This window comes from Neophocaena asiaeorientalis, unplaced genomic scaffold, assembly GCF_003031525.2.
Source record: "Neophocaena asiaeorientalis asiaeorientalis breed wild unplaced genomic scaffold, Neophocaena_asiaeorientalis_V1.1 scaffold15, whole genome shotgun sequence".
In the NCBI taxonomy this organism is placed as follows: Eukaryota; Metazoa; Chordata; class Mammalia; order Artiodactyla; family Phocoenidae; genus Neophocaena; species Neophocaena asiaeorientalis.
The window spans coordinates 4111563-4128073 of NW_020185328.1; positions in this window are offsets into that span (position 1 = coordinate 4111563).

Sequence of the window (16511 nt, forward strand, 5' to 3'; positions counted from 1 at the left end):
GTAGATAGAAAGGACAGAAATGTACCTAAGCTAGCATTTTGAGGGAGGAGAATGGAGGGTAGGAAAACTAGGTCACCTAAGTTGAAGCAATGAAATCCCTAAGTATAGATATTCCTAAGCAGAAGATGTTTGGTAGATATTTTGCTAACATGGATTCTTTTTTTGAGATATTAACTGAAAGTTGAGATGTTCATGTTTTCTCCTTGAATTTTCCCCCTTTTCTGTCCTCCATTCAAGCTGACAACATATTTCATACTTCCTTGCCACATGAAAGGTCTTTGGCAGGGTTTCCTGGCTTCTGTTTGCCCACTGAGGATAATAAAATTTGGAGAGAGAGGAAATTGGTATCTCTATGTGAAACCAAGAGAGACAGAAGGTTCACCAAAGGAAAAAGAGCTTTCTCCAGGTCTGGGGTAGGAAACAGGTCTGCTGGTTCTTGAACAGAGGGGACGTTCACGTCCACCCTGGAAGCACCCAAGGGTGTAGCAGAGTTTCAGGAGAAGTCTCCAGGTGATAAACCAGGTGGGTTAGATGCCAAGCTTAGAGTCCTAGCTTTGTCAAAGAGCCCCTACCCTATGCATGGCATGGAAATGGCACACTGGTGGACTTGATGGGCTCATGTGGCTGCAGCAAAATCCAACTGTTACCAATGTGAGCAAATACCTAGTGATCAGTGTTCTACTGCCTGGACGTAGAGTAAGACCTTGGAGCCTCAACACAAACCTGAAGGTGGGAGAAAGCCTGGAAATAACTGAGATTGAATTTCTCACCAACTCAGTGGGACTGGGTACTCAGAATAGAAATTAGATGGTTTACGGACAGTAATGAAATGTGATTTTGTTTATTTATCTGATTAAGATTCATACCTCCTACATTAAGCAAATGAACAGTAACAAAAAAGCTATGCTAGTCTTCTCTTTCTAGTTTGAGGGGATAGTTCATTTTTATTTAACAATTTTTAAACTTCTGAGTTAAATGTACATAGTATTTCAAAGAGTTCAGCATTGAACTATCTACTGCACTAACTGATCTCATTAGCAGCAGACAGCTCTTAACGATACCTTGACAATAAGACTAAGAAATAAAACCCAATTCTAATCCATTCTGATAATCACATCATGCTGCACATGTCTGTGGGGGCTGCTTTCTTTATCTGGAAGAAAAAAAGTAACACATGAGCACCAACAACAAAGAGTCGGTCTATTATCAGCAAAGAGTGATTATCTCAGTGAAGCACAGAAGTATTACCTTAAACAGAGTAAGGTAGATACAGTATGTGTTCCCCATTTTAGGAGGAAAATGCAAAGGCAATAGGTGTACTGTAAGAACATGTTGATGTTGGGCTGGCAATATTAACTTGACAATGGTGGAGAATTGATGGCAAACAAAGTGAAATTTGGAAATCAGATTTTTTTGTGGCTTGATATTGAGACAAGGTTTCTCTGTGTAATCATTTTTACTTGTGAATTATCATTTGTTCCATTTTTTTCAGCAATATTTATTGAAGGCCCATTGTGGGATAAGCTATGGGAGACACAGAAATTAACTTGGGAAAGTGACAATACATATGCAAAAATGATTATAACACAAGGCAAGTAATAAGTTTATAAAAGACAGAGGAGAATGATACTCCTCTCTCCCTTTTCTCTCTTCCTCTCTCCTTTTCCTTTCTCTTTTTTCTGCTCTTCCTTTTACTTTCATTTCCTTTTTATCAGTGCTTGCATATATAATGTGTAAAAGTTTTATAAACAAGTAGGAAATAACAGGTTGACAACTTAAGCCTCTCCTACCAACTCTGGGTACGCACACAAACAATAGAATTCAGGGAGTGGCAAAGAGAGTGGGATGTGTGAATTTATACCGAGTAATGTTTCCCAAGACAACCAACCAGACATGAGTTTTTTTCCAGGTAAAAAGCCACTGAAAAAGGCTGAGATAAGGCAAATTAAAGAAAACAGTGCCAGTGGTGTCTTGTTGCTTTCTCACATTTATGAAGTATGCTTGTCAATTATTTAGGAATTTTGTGAGGCAGATATTAAACTGTTGGTAGCTTGAAATCAGCCATGGTGGAAATATTTACATCATAGGAAGGGGTAAATGCTACAAATCATGTCTTAAAACATACAAACAAACAAACAAAAAAAACACTGAGCTGCTCCACCAGCCCACCAATAGAAATGACAATTCCAAGAGCTTTTCACCTTCCTAGTGGGCAAAATTATGGATATTCTCTGTGTGAGGTTTAAGAGCATCTAAGGAGGGCAATACCATAGTTGAGGATATACCAGAGACTGCAAAACTATCTAGGGGTACCAGAGGAGCAAGAAACTTGTGAAGCTGAAAAGAATAGAGGAGGGCATGCTGATGATGCCCAGATAGCCCAACCTCCACTTCTTTGATCATCAGGAATAAGCCAAAGAACAATTAGATGAGTGGATCATAGTCATTTAGGGAAGGAGAATTTTCACTCCATATGTCAGCCACTGATAGTATTTTCCATGGTGCTTTCTGTTAAATAAATTTCATACTGCCGTTCTGTAAGAAGGCATGGTACATAAAAGTAGCAGTGCTTTCACCCTACTGTTATATAATGTGGACTTGATTATAATATATATAATATATTCAGTAATACCTGCAATCTATTTTATTTACTTACTTATACCTATACACATACATATGCAGACACAGTAATAAACATCTAAATGGTAGAGGAAGGTACCGAAACGAAAATAAAAGTCCTTGTTTTCTAACTTCAACGAGATGTTTCAGTCTCACTCTGGGTTCTACTACTTTTAATATGCCACACTCACCATAGGACTCTAGTTCTTTATGTTAAGAAATAGCAATAAATGTCAAATCAGGGGCTCAACATAGAAATTTTAGTATTTTATATGAGAATTGGGGATGCAGCCTGCCAATGAAGCCACCTGAGTTACAGAGCAGAAAATATAATTTTTTTCTTTTTAAAGAAAAGATAACAATTTTATGATATTTTTAACTTAACAAAGTTTCTATGTTAGCCCTAATACGAGACTTGTTAATCTAATTTCTTCTTTCCCCAGCAGTTTTGATGTAATTTATTGTCATGCCAAGCAACATTTTGTCCTTATATTTACAAGTCCTTTCTTTTCTTATTCTATTTTTATACCCTTCCTCAAGTGCCTTAGAATTTGCCACCTAAACAACTCCCCTTATCAGCATTTTAGAGGACAACCTGTCCAAGAAGTAAAAAAATTCTACCCTCATTCCTAAGAAATTATAAAGAAGGTACAGGCAGAAGACACCTAATATTTTAAGTGGAATTGTAAACAATTGCCTAAAAATAACTTTTACCTTTTTATTTCTATGGGCACTTCAGTCAATATATATCTTTTATGTCAGATAGTTTTGGTATTGAATTACAATGGATGTATACAAATATTTATTAGCTCAATGTTATTGTATCAGTCTAATTTTTCAGTTAGAGAATGTCAGATAGTACATCTAAATAAATGCCAAGAATCATCAGAATGTTTTCAAATCCCAAAGGTTCAGGTGGAAAAATTTATGCAGGTAACATTGCCTGGTTCCACAAGATTCAACTGAAATAGACAACAGCACATTGCATTATAACATATTGATATTTCATGTTTAATGTTATGTTTAAAATTATATTTAAATATTCTGTAAATACTTTACTAATAATTGCAGAAATTTTTAGTCCATTTTCTAATACTTTTCATTTTCACATAAGATAAAAACCAGGAATTCATCAAATATTAGCAACAGGAAATTTCAATTCAAATATCTTTCCCTTTAAATACAGAATATGAATATATTAATATTTATGTGTATATACATCACATATCAAAATAGTATGCCTGCACTCCCACGTTGGTAATTTGTATTAATCGAATGATCCTCTGAAGATAAAGCTCCAATTACCTTTTTCTTGTAATTTAGTAAATTTAGCTCAAAAAGATCCACAAATGTAGAATATGGTTTTGCCAAAATCTTGACAGGCTGACCAGGCGTTGCGCTTCCTGTTTTTGGCTATGATCAGAAATTTGTTCTTAAGATTTTGTAGTGTATTTTAATTTAAATGCTTCACCACCAAAGAGATTCCCAGGAAATTAAATGCTTTCAGGTTTACCTTGTAAAACTATAATCTCTCATTTTGCACATCCAATTAGCATCAGAGCTTGTTCAGGGGAGATGCTGCCATTTAAGGGCCTTGTGAGGTCCTACATTCATATGTCCAGTTCATTCATGTCACGTCCACAAAAGACTGCTGGCCTTACTTTCAGTCTTCTGGGGCAACTTGCTATGTTCTGTTGTATCAGTTTTCAGCACGTAGCTGTTGTCCCTGCTCCTTACTCTCCTACATTCCTGATGCTAGAATTCCTGATGTTTTGTTAACTTTAATTCACTTTTAACTCCCTTGTATAATATATTTTACCTCTGCTAAATATTATCCATTTGATAACCCCTCCTATTCAGTCTTAGTAGGAAAATGTTTGGATAGACGTGTCTGAGAAATTGACATCTCTAAGTTCCTTTCCAGGATGATACATGGTTCTGAACAATACTGAATTGTAATGTTGTCAAAATAATTCATCTAAAGAGGATAAATAATTTATTCTCATTGGACATAATTTTGTTTAGAAGAGATGACTCTTTTGGGCTGGGCCAACTAAGATAAGGAGGAGACTGGCAATGTGCTTGTTTTCTCTAAGTCTACAAATCTTGGAGAAATAATTTTCCTTTATCTTTTCATACATTTTCTTAATAGGTGATTTAGAATCTCAGTGTGAGGTTGCCATTTCTTAATAGAAAAGGGATGGGTATTTATCCCTGCAATAGAAAGTGAAATAATGTTTTAACACAGGGGTTGGCAAATTGCAGACGGTAGGCCAAATTTTCCCTGTGGCCTGTTTTTGTATGGCCTGTGAGTTAAATGTGGTTTGTACATTTTTAAAGTTGTAAACACACATACAAACACACACACACACACAAGAATATGCAACAGGGATCATATTTGGCTTGGAAGACCTAAAATATTTACTCTCTGGCCTGTTATAGAAAAATCTATAGACCTTAAAATAGCTGTAATAAAATGATAATGCAAAATATTTTTTATTTATTTATTTTTTTTGTGGTACGTGGGCCTCTTACTGTTGTGGCCTCTCCCTGTTGGGGAGCACAGGCTCCGGACACGCAGGCTCAGTGGCCATGGCTTACCAGCCCAGCCGCTCCACGGCATGTGGGATCCTCCCGGACTGGGGCACGAACCTGTGTCCCCTGCATCGGCAGGCGGACTCTCCACAACTGTGCCACCAGGGAAGCCCTAAAATATTTTTTATGTGACAGGTACATGAAATTTTGTGTGTATTAGCTCATTGAAATCTCAGAGGAAGCTAAATGTATTGAGAGTTGAAGTATCATCCCCATTTTGGAGATAAGAAAACTGAGATGTGAAAGGTTAATGTTGCATACCTTATCGGTGTCAGAGATAAGATTTACACTAAGGCAGTTGGGGACTAGAGGTAGTACTTGTAACCATTGTATTATACTGCCTCAGAATCTGATCTGACTTTTTTTGTTTTAGGTTGTGTGTGTGTGTGTGTGTGTGTGTGTGTGTGTGTGTGTGTGTGTGTGTGAATCCTTCTCTTGACACCAATCTGCAATTAGTCAAACTAGCATGGTTATGTGATTGGCAGAACATTGTTTAAACACAAGACAGAGTATACAAGTTTCTTTAAGCATGTAAAGGGCAAAGCTACTGCTCACAAATTGGCTATACACAGCAATGCTATTAGTTGGATGAGTAAGACCCTCTTGCTCTCAAATGCCCATGAACTTGCCGGCCTACTAATAATACTACTTAATCTGGGTGATGACTCTTCAGGACACTAGCCTTGACAACCTCATAGTATTTTTATACATAGTTGGTCCCTTATGACTGCTCTCTCTAGAGACTTGTGCTTTGTGCTTGGCTGCCCAACATTTGAAAATACTGTAAATGGTAACACTCCCAAACTACCCCTCAGTGCTATTGTAAGACTGTAGAGATTAAAGTTTAATTCTAGGCTTGCCACCCCATTGGCAGGTTTTAGGCTTCAGGACCACCTGAAGCATATTCCTTCAATAGCTAGTTTGCTATTTTTTCTGGTAGCTTTTCTTTTCTTACTCTTGGTTTCTCTACCTATAAATTCAGGGAAAGCTTTTGATTTGTTATGCAGAGTTCCTATCTCTATTGCAATTCTCTCCTATGCATACCCTGAGTTCTAGCCTCCTCAATTATTATTTCTTTGTTGATTTAGTTTTACTGCCTTTGGTTTTGCAGGTATCTGTTAAAATCTTTACTTGCCATTATAACATTCAGTGCCTTTATAAATTTATTCCTTTTATAGATTTATAGCATTATTTCAAGAGGACTTTTGGGAGGAGAGGAGAAGTAAACATATGTACTGGCTCCGTCATTTTGAACTAGAACCTATCAAACTTTAGGTGGCAAAAAAATACATTTGGGGATATACTGATAGGTTTCTTTCCACTTCATGTTTTATTGCATTTCTTCTCCTATATTTTGGAGGCTTTCGCATCAGTCCTGGAATAATGAAAATAAGAGAATCAAAGAAGCAATTCTTCATTGTAAGTTCAAAAATCCATGGTGGGAAACGGAAAACATTTGTACAGATATATTATTTTCTTATCCCTAGACTGGGTAGGACTCCATGCAATGGTAAAGGGAAGAAAAGAGAGACTATGTGGACTGGCATGATGTCATCCTCAAGAGATGACCAAGCTCTGTCCAAGCCAGAACTCTCTGTGACTATTTCCTGGGAGATGCCAGGGACTGGGGCTATTTCTGCACATCATCTAGTCTCCATTCCAATGAATGGCATGCATTGCTTGGATTGAACAGCTGCTAGGATTTCTTTTTGTTCCCATTGATGAGGATCACCCATTGATAGCTGTCATCAGGGTGTTTGCTTATCTTGCAGAAGGGCTGAAGCCTTGATTTTGTTTAGACTTTAAATGACCCAGGCAGTGTGAATAGCCTCACCTTCATGGCCTACCATATTTTTAAGTCAAAAAAGTGAAGAGGGCTTCCCTCGTGGCGCAGTGGTTGAGAGGCCACCTGTCGATGCAGGGGACACGGGTTCGTGCCCCGGTCCGGGAAGATCCCACATGCCGCGGAGCAGCTAGTGTGGTTCTATAAACCTGGTGAGGACATGGTGGAGATGTGTCTATCAGTTAGGAGCCTGGCAGGAGATAGTTGAGACACTTAACTTGGTAATTTGAGAAGAGTTTAATTACATTTATGAAGGTTTAGACAGGTTTAAGAGCACCAGTAAAGGTAGTACAATACCTCATGGCAGGTTACAGCAGGGCTTTACCTTCCTAGGGCCTGAAAGGTCAAGGGGACAGAGTGGCTCCCAGAACCTAGAGACGAGGGATTGTTAAAAAAAAAAAAAAAAAATTTTTTTTTTTAATCCAGCCTTTCTCAAGCTTATTTGACTAATCCTTTTTCTCATGTAATAGCTATTACCATCTTGTGCAACTTTGGGAAATACTGGTATAGATGTATTCCTGCCTAATGAGGTAAATTAAATGAGTTTTCCTGACAGTATTCCTAATTTTATGGCTCTATGAAATTTTCAGAATTGGATCTGTCATCCAATAAGGCCAATTTAAAAAACAGCCTTAGCTAAACTTTAAGTTTCAGAGTTGTTATTCTATACTTTGTAGCTGCTCTTTATTGGAGAGTAAGTAATTGTGTCACAGACTCATTCTTAATGAAGCAATTTTCTAATTTTATATTATCTTTTGCTTTTCATATTTACCTATGGTTTGCTGGAAATATTATTTAGAGGAAAATTTAGAACATATTACTAAATACTTGGCTGTCGCAGTGCTTCGTATATATCACATTCTGAAAATATATAACATAAATATCTTTGAACAGCAGTACTGTGCAACATTAATAGAGAAGGATAATTCATTTTGATTTCACTGGGACTATGTCAGCATATGCCGTAACTGTGCAAAATAAACTGTGTTAAGTTCAAGTGGAATTGAGGATAACGATTTTGGTTCTTCTGAATTTTGTGACTAGGTTCGAAATAAGGTACATAATCAGTGGAAGTGTATGTATGTAAGGGGATCAGAGACTCCTCTGGCACAAATTCTGCCAGTTACTTCTTACTTAATATCTGAATTTTCTGCACACAGAGAGTTGATTCAAACCCTCAGTATGTTTCCTTTTCTGTCTGTAGTCTAAACAAGAAGTTCTAGCTTTTGTATTTTTCATTTCATTTTCTAAAGATTAAATTTCTCCCTTGCTCAAAAAGGTCTTTTAAGAGGGACAACAATCTATCACTTCATTGATACTTGTTATGTAAGTAATACATAACAAGTATCAGTAAAGGCATCTGTCAGTCTGAGGAGAATGAATTTTGTTCTTTTCTGTTACTATAAAAAGTAGAATGTTTATAGTAGTTAACTATATCCTAGTCCACAATATGTGAAATACCTAAGAATATGTGAAATCTTTAGACCAATGGAGTGCAGGATTACATGGCAGTGACAAGATCAAGTCTGACACATGGGTTGTGGTAAAGCATTTTCACAGAGAGAAATAATCACTGTTCAAGGGTTGGATAGTGTAATGGTTAAGAGAAATAGTAGTTGAAAAATATTTAACAACCAGCCCTGATAGGGGAGGGGCGTGCTGCTAATTTCTATGATGTAAATACTTCCATCCTGGCCACTTTCAAGTTACGAACTTGAATTCACTGAACATGGAGTTCGGAAAAGATGTGCAGTAGCCCACCATTATATAGGGGTTCCACCCTGCAGATAATGAAAAAAAGATACATAAACTCAAGAACAGTGATAATAGTAAAGTATAGTTAATTAATGAGGAAGTGATGTGTTTTAGCTACTTATTACCTTTGTTTCTAAATAAGTTATTAATTTGTATAATTTGATTTTTACTAATAGCTTAACAACCAACTCAAAAAAGTCCTAAAAATTTAACAATTGGCTTTTGTAAGCTAGTACAAGGTGTCTCCCATACAACACTGGATAAGAGTATGAGGTTTATAGTTAGATAGTTCTGAAATTGATTCCTTGCTCTGCCACTTACAAACTGTCCAAGTGAAGTTTATATTTCTTCTTTAAGTCTTAGTTTTCTCAAATGAAAGGTAAGAGTAAAAATTATATCTATTTCAATTAGCTGTTGTGAGGATTAAATAAAATTAGCCTTCCCCTTCCTCTGGAGAGTAAGGGCCCCATGGCTATAGATTTCATAAGACCCTTATTAGAACTGTGATCACAAAGCATTTTTTTAACTAAGAGAGAAAGCCATTGAGAGGAATATGCTCAGCTCCACATAATGATGTAATTTGCATAATTCAAGGGAAGATAGGCAGGCTTCTTTAAGAATTTAGACTTTACTGTCAAGACGAATGAATATTTTTCCTTGGGTTGTGAGTAGTTTGGTTACAAAAGGCATTCCTCCTGCCTTTAGTGGTAAGATTGCAAAGAAGATCTTACTTGGAGAGTTGGCACATGCCTTGGAGTGTTTTGTGAGATGTGTAGGCCAAAGCCTCTTTCTTGGTTCCTCCTTTACAGTCTGTGGGAAAATGGTAAAAATGAGTGGAGACTTACACAGGTTACCTTAGAAAAGGAAGTGGGTGATTTAGGAGACAGGCGTAAATCTGAGGATAGGGAACAAGACTAAGAACCGAGTTTTATGATTGCAAAGGTCAGCAGCAGCTTTATACTGAGGAAGTCACTGAGTTCAGTAAGTATTGTGATCTTTACACATTGTAGTCTTCTTTATTAAGAAATAATTTCACTCAACATTGTTTAATAAAAAAAATGTTTTCTTGAAATTGTTTCTAATAACTTTACAGAGAATAAAACAGAACATAAAATAGGAAAAAAAGCAACTCAAGGAAATATTTGGAAAATAATATGATTAAACTACTGTAGATCCTGGCTTGTCTATGCTGAGACTAAAAGCTTGTATCTATTGTTTTGTTTAAACTGTTTTTAACATGACAGTCATTACTTACAACAGATGAGTTTCCAGACCAGATATGTATAATGAGAACCCTTGAAAATCACGAAGACTCCACAGAGTGCAAGAAATCTATATTTACTTGGATTACAAAAAGTAAATCAATTACAAATGCCTCTACACTAATGTCTTGAATAAAAGATAAGAAAGAACATGCAGTATTATTTTGAAGAGCTTAACAAAAGTAATTAGGATTATTAAATTTTTAAGTGAAAGACATTTGCCCTTCAGCATTCACAATAAAGACTGGCTTTCTTCAAATTGCTAAACCTGACCATTTTTACATGAGCAGTTGGGAAATGTCAAAATGAAAAAAGTAAATGTGACATCTGAAACAGTTTAAAGAGAATTAACTGTAATAATGGGAAAACGTGTACAAAATGAGAATGTAAACAAAATTGGAAAAGACACCAAATATTAATTCTTTTTTAATCTTCTAAACTGGATACAGAACACTGATTAATTAGTAATTAACAACAACAAAAAAACCCCGATGAGTAATTTTTAATTTTTTGTCCACTGGAAACCATCTAGATACTGTGACTTTAAATTTTTAAAAATGAAAAAAGTTCTGGAATATGGTAACCAACTGCTGAAAAATATTAGCAATAAATTGTCTGACAATGCAGCTGTTATGACAGGGGAGGACAAAGGGCTGCAAACACTCTTTAAAAACTCTAATAAGCAAGCAGAATATGTGCCATGCCAGCTTAATCTTGTCAGAGAAAAAGCTACTGTGACAGTAAATGAAATTTTTGACTACTTCAGTATTTTGCAACAGTTATGTTTTCCTTCCAGATTAATCTCATAGAGTATTTTAAACAATGGGGTATTTTAAACACACATGCAACTTGTATTTTTTTCTGAGAGAGTTGTAATATGTAAAATGTTTATTGAAATAGTTGATGAAGCTTGAGTGTGCCATTTTAAATGCTCTTCTGAAGACATTTTTGGAAGGCTTCAATAAAACAAGTGGGAAATTACAGCCTTCTTATTTGGAAGTATATAAGAACCATATTTTATCACCTTTGGGTTTTCTTTACGAATTGGGAGAAAATTCAGACAAAAGTTAATAGAATGTGACTCAATGATAGTTTAGTGATTAGTGATGACATCAATAAAAATTATTCTGATGGTGAGAAGCAAATAGTAACAAAACTTTTTTCAGTTGATACCAAAATTCATTAAGAGGAAGAGATAAAGTTCAACTAAAAGTACTGAATAGGTTCTTTGATAATCCAGTTAATGAAGAAGAGTGAATTATGTGAACATAGTATGAAAGTTATTTAGGATGAAATATTGCCCTACATGAAGATAACATAGCACTCATAAAACTCTATTACATGGATAGCAAACTGGGAAATAATACTGTTGATTCAAAGAAAAGTGGAAATGCTTTGAAATCCTATAGCCCATATAGAAAAGAAACTGGATAGAATATTCCCAAATTTTACAGTAACCCTAAAAGCATATGTAACATGAACGATTTTATTGATAATTTAGAAAAGTTTTCTTATATTAAAGCTGAAATAAAATGTTCTAATATTAAAAACACTGCAATCATTCATGCTAAAGGAAATACCTAATTATCTCCCTATTATTTCTAGAGGCTACAATATTTTAAAAATTTCATGATATGAAGAAGTGATCAAAAAAGTGGAAGCCAAAATATGTAATAAGTGAAGTCCATTATTATAGTGGTATGCCAGGCAGATAATCAATTATGTATGTTAATTTTTATGGGCTTTATGGCATTTGCCAGTCTTTTAAATTTTTAATTTGTTGTGATTTCTTATTTAGAATAAAATTACATATTAACTTCCATACCTAATAATGTATCTGTAATTTTGTATTATTTTTCTTAAAGAGAGCTCCCCAAATTGTATAAGGTCCAAGCCTAGACCCCCAACAAACCCGTCTCTGAACTTGCTTGTATGGCGATGCTGAGGACACCAAAGAAACAGGGATGGGGGGGTGGTCTGCTCCACAGGCACTTCTCTGCTGTTGCTGAAAGAGAGGGGAGGCATCCTGCCTAAGCCGCTGATGCAGGTATGCCTTATAATGCTTTGCAGCAACACTGTGCTAAGAGCTTGGCTTCTGGAGTGAGATCACCTGGATTTGTGGCTCTACCACTTAATGGCTCTGCAAATTTGAGCAATTTAGCTTTGTCATTTTCTTCTGCAAATGAGGATGGTACTATATCTACTTCATGCAGTTGTTGTGAGGGTCAGATACTCTGAGGAGCTCAATATATATTTATTTAATAAATAAAAGGCAAATAAATACAAATAACAGGATGTAGGACATAGTGAACATTCAGGAAGGTAGAACTAAAGGAGGAACATGAACCAAAGAAAAAGTCTTATCAGAGGGCAGTGAGAAAAGATTGGAGGAAGATTGTCCTTAAGCTGAATTCCATATTCATGGATTTCTTCATTTCAAAGTTATTGACCACTCTTAGTGTGACAAAGCTTCTAAGACTGGGGTGGGCTGAGTATTATAGCTTATAAATCTCTAAGTCTGTTGATCCTTGAGGTCTTCACAACATAGCTCTCTTCTTTATATGAATGCTGTCTTTTGGTGCCAGAATGACTACACGGTGATAAACCTTCATTCTAAGAGGACAGGCAGCCCTTCCTCTGCATTCCCTCAGGGGTGGGAGAAAGCCAGCTGTCCAAAGCCTACCCAGGGACCTTTTGGAAGTAGGATATAGTTGCTTTAAAATACACTGCACTGGGAGCATATTTAGGTGGGCACATGACTTACCCTGCTATGGACTGAATGTTTGTATTCCCCCCAAATTCATATATTGAAACCCAAATGGTTTTTTGGAGATGGGGCCTTTGGAAGATAATTAAATCATGAGGGTGGAGCCCTCATGATGGGATTTGTTCCCTTATAAATAGGGACAGGAGAGAGATTGATTCCTTTGTCTGCTCTTTGCTATGTGAGGATACAATGAGGAGGCAGCCATTTGCAAACCAGGAAGCAGCTTTCACCAGATACCTGATCCATTGGCCCTCAGGTCTTAGACTTCTCAACCTCCAGAACTGTGGGATATAAATTTATGTTGTTTAAGCCACTCTCTCTAAAGTATCATATTATAGCAGCTTGAACTAAGACCAGCCCCTTTCATGGCCAGGGTCTATATTAAACTTTTTGTAGCCCTTTTGCTTGGAGAGCAGCCCCTTGCAAGAAATGACCTGTCTTCAAGACACTCCCACCAATAATAAAAATAAAAATGACAATCAATATGATTGAGACATGATTATGTACCAATACCAAGGTTAACTGTATTTGATGTGTCATGTCATTCCACATATACTATGTCCTACTTTTCTTAAGGCAGCCTCCTCTGGCATGGAGTGAGAAAGCAGATTTTGATGACTTCCTGAGTTGTTCAGTTGGAATATTCTCCCCAGCAGTGTGTGCTCCTCTTCAAAACTCCCACTTCTGCCAGCACCATTTTTTGAACCTTTATTATTTGCCAGGTGTTGTTCTAGGTGTTCAAAGCACATCAATGAATAAAACAAAACATTGCAAGTGGAATTTCGATTTGGGTACATTTGGTAGATGCTTTCTAAGGTTTGGTTTTTGTGGATTTATTGTTGTTTTAAAATCTTTGCCAAATTTGTAACTCTACACATTCACATTTGTACTACCTTCATATTAAACCATACATTCATGTTAATCCTAATATTGCCTTCTAAACAAAACTTTTCTAATCTGAATAAATGTAGTCATAATCGTCAGTAATTTCTCTGTATAAGAGATCAGTTTTTAGGTATGGATGTACTTTAAATTATTCTTAGATTTAATAACCACGTTACACAGACATGTCATGCTCCAGAAGCACTAGAATCTTGTTCTACTTAATCATCAATTAATGCTACTTGGAAGCATGCAATGATTCTGGATGTTATATTTTGTCTAATGCTCTGTTCCTTATCAATGACTATCACTTTCAGGTTAGTGGACTCTCGGCCTTCAGGCAAAACTTTAAAAAAAACACTGTTGGTTTGTACATTGTTCCAGGCTCATACCAGGGACGTCTGGAAAATTGCAATTTTCTTAATTAGGTTGAAAAATATATATATAAGTAGAAATAACATGGTTATGGTTAATTGTAAAACATCTTGTTAAGGAACAGTTTCCTTCAGACTTTTTTTTTTTTTTTTTTTTTTTTTGTAAGCCATGGCTCACGGGCCCAGCCGCTCCGTGACATGTGGGATCCTCCCGGACCGAGGCACGAACCCACGTCCCCTGAATTGGCAGGCGGACTCCCAACCACTGCACCACCAGGGAAGCCCTCCTTCAGATTTTGAGAAACTATATATCCCAGAGAAGGAAAAAATAGGGACTACCATGAAATTAACAAAATGGACATAATGTTGCAATTGAGATAATCTTGCTAAATTCCTTGTATTGTGACTGTACACAGGTATAAAAAGTAATTAGGACTTCGTATGTGAAATTTCCTCAGACTCTTGGAATCCTCATGGGAGACTGGCTGCAGAGCTATATATCAGGGTAAATATGTACACATATCTTGTCTTAAATTCAGCAAAAGATTTGATAAAGTGCCTTCATATTGTTTTCACTAACCCGGAAAAATGTGAGTGGGATGAGGTATAGCTGAATGAATCTGCCCAACCATTTTCAGTAATGTTTGTGGAGCTAAATTGAAATGAATTGATCTATGTTCATCTGTACGGAGTGCCACAGTAATGTACATTGCATCATTTTAAACCCTGTCCTGTTAAGTATGCTGATCAAAGATGTGTGAAGGGGCTTCCCTGGTGGCGCAGTGGTTGAGAGTCTGCCTGCCGATGCAGGGGACATGGGTTTGTGCCCCGGTCCGGGAAGATGCCACATTCCATGGAGGCTGCGCGTCCGGAGCCTATGCTCCGCAAAGGGAGAGGTTACAACAGTGAGAGCCCCGCGTTCCGCAAAAAAAAAAAAAAAAAAAATGTGTGAAGATTACCAGGACCAACTTTGTCGACCCATGTGCTTCCTAATAGTTAAATCTAACAAGTCTTTTTCAATCCTGTTGTACCTGCTGCCTCGGTGACATTGACTTCTACCTATTTTTTAAAAATCTACCTTTAACGTCCACAGTAGCATTTCTTCTAGTTTCCCACTCAACTCTGTGACTATTCCTCTTCCTTCTCTGATTTCATTCCTGTTCATCCCTTAAATATTCATCCTCACTCTTCTTCACAATTTTACTACTCTCTGGGTGTTTTCATTCATGCTCTTGGCTAAATACTATTTATAATGTGATGACTTCCAAATCTGTATCTTCAGTCTTAGACCACTTTCCTGGGCATCTGAACTGTATGTTCCATCCCACTCTGGGCATATTGCCTCTTCTTACTTTAATTAGTACCTTGAAACTATTTGGCATGAAATATCTTAACCTCCCTTTTCCCAATCTTAAAGTTCCTGATAATTGAAAAAGCAGTGGCATTGGATACAGAACTATGTTTGATTTTTTTTTACATTCATCACTTACTAGTTCTACAAATCAGGGCAAATAACTTAACCTATTTGTGTTAGTTTTCTATTGCTGCATAACTAATTACCTCATACTTAGTGGCTTCAAACAACACATTTATTATCACTTAGCTTGTGTGGGTCAGGAGTCTGGGCATGCCATAATTGGATCCTCTGGTTAGGGTGTCTCATAAGGCTGTAATCAAGGTTTCAGCAAGGGCTAAGTTCTTATCAGATGCTCAAATGGAGAAGTATCCATTTCCAAGCTCTCTTAGGTTGTAATAAAACCGTATACAACTTACTTGTATTTACGTGTAAAATGGGGTTAGGTATAAAACTCAGATAATTATAAGCAAGTGCTTTACCTACATGAACAATTCTATGTTATGTAAGATTGTCCTATGCATTTTTGGTCTCCACATATTAAATACCATTAGTATCTCCTATTCATTTTGATTACTGGAAACACCTCCACAATTTTCAAAATACCTCTCATGGGTGCTACTATCCTATTGCAAGTCACTGGGTGAAGGGTTTAAAATATCATTCCTAACAAACAAATGTAAGTTTTGTGGCAGAAATATATCAAAACACTGTACTATTCATTCACATACTCATTCAACAAATTCTTACTGAGTACCTTCATGTGGAAGGCACTATTCTAGGTGCTGTCTTATCATGCAGTGAACCAGACAGTATCTCAACTTCCCTCATGGAACTAATATAAACAGCAGAAGGGATATTAAAAATGGATATTGATCACTTAATATTCTTCCTTGGTTTGTACCAAGACAAACCTTTTTAAAATGTATCAATAAAACTTGTCAGTTACCTGAATTCTCTATTCTTTAACTCCTTGTTCAAAGTTCAATTGAAGTGTATCTGGAAATCTTCTATGGAGAACAGGCATGTCTACTGTGTGAATAGCTCTTAAACTCTTCCA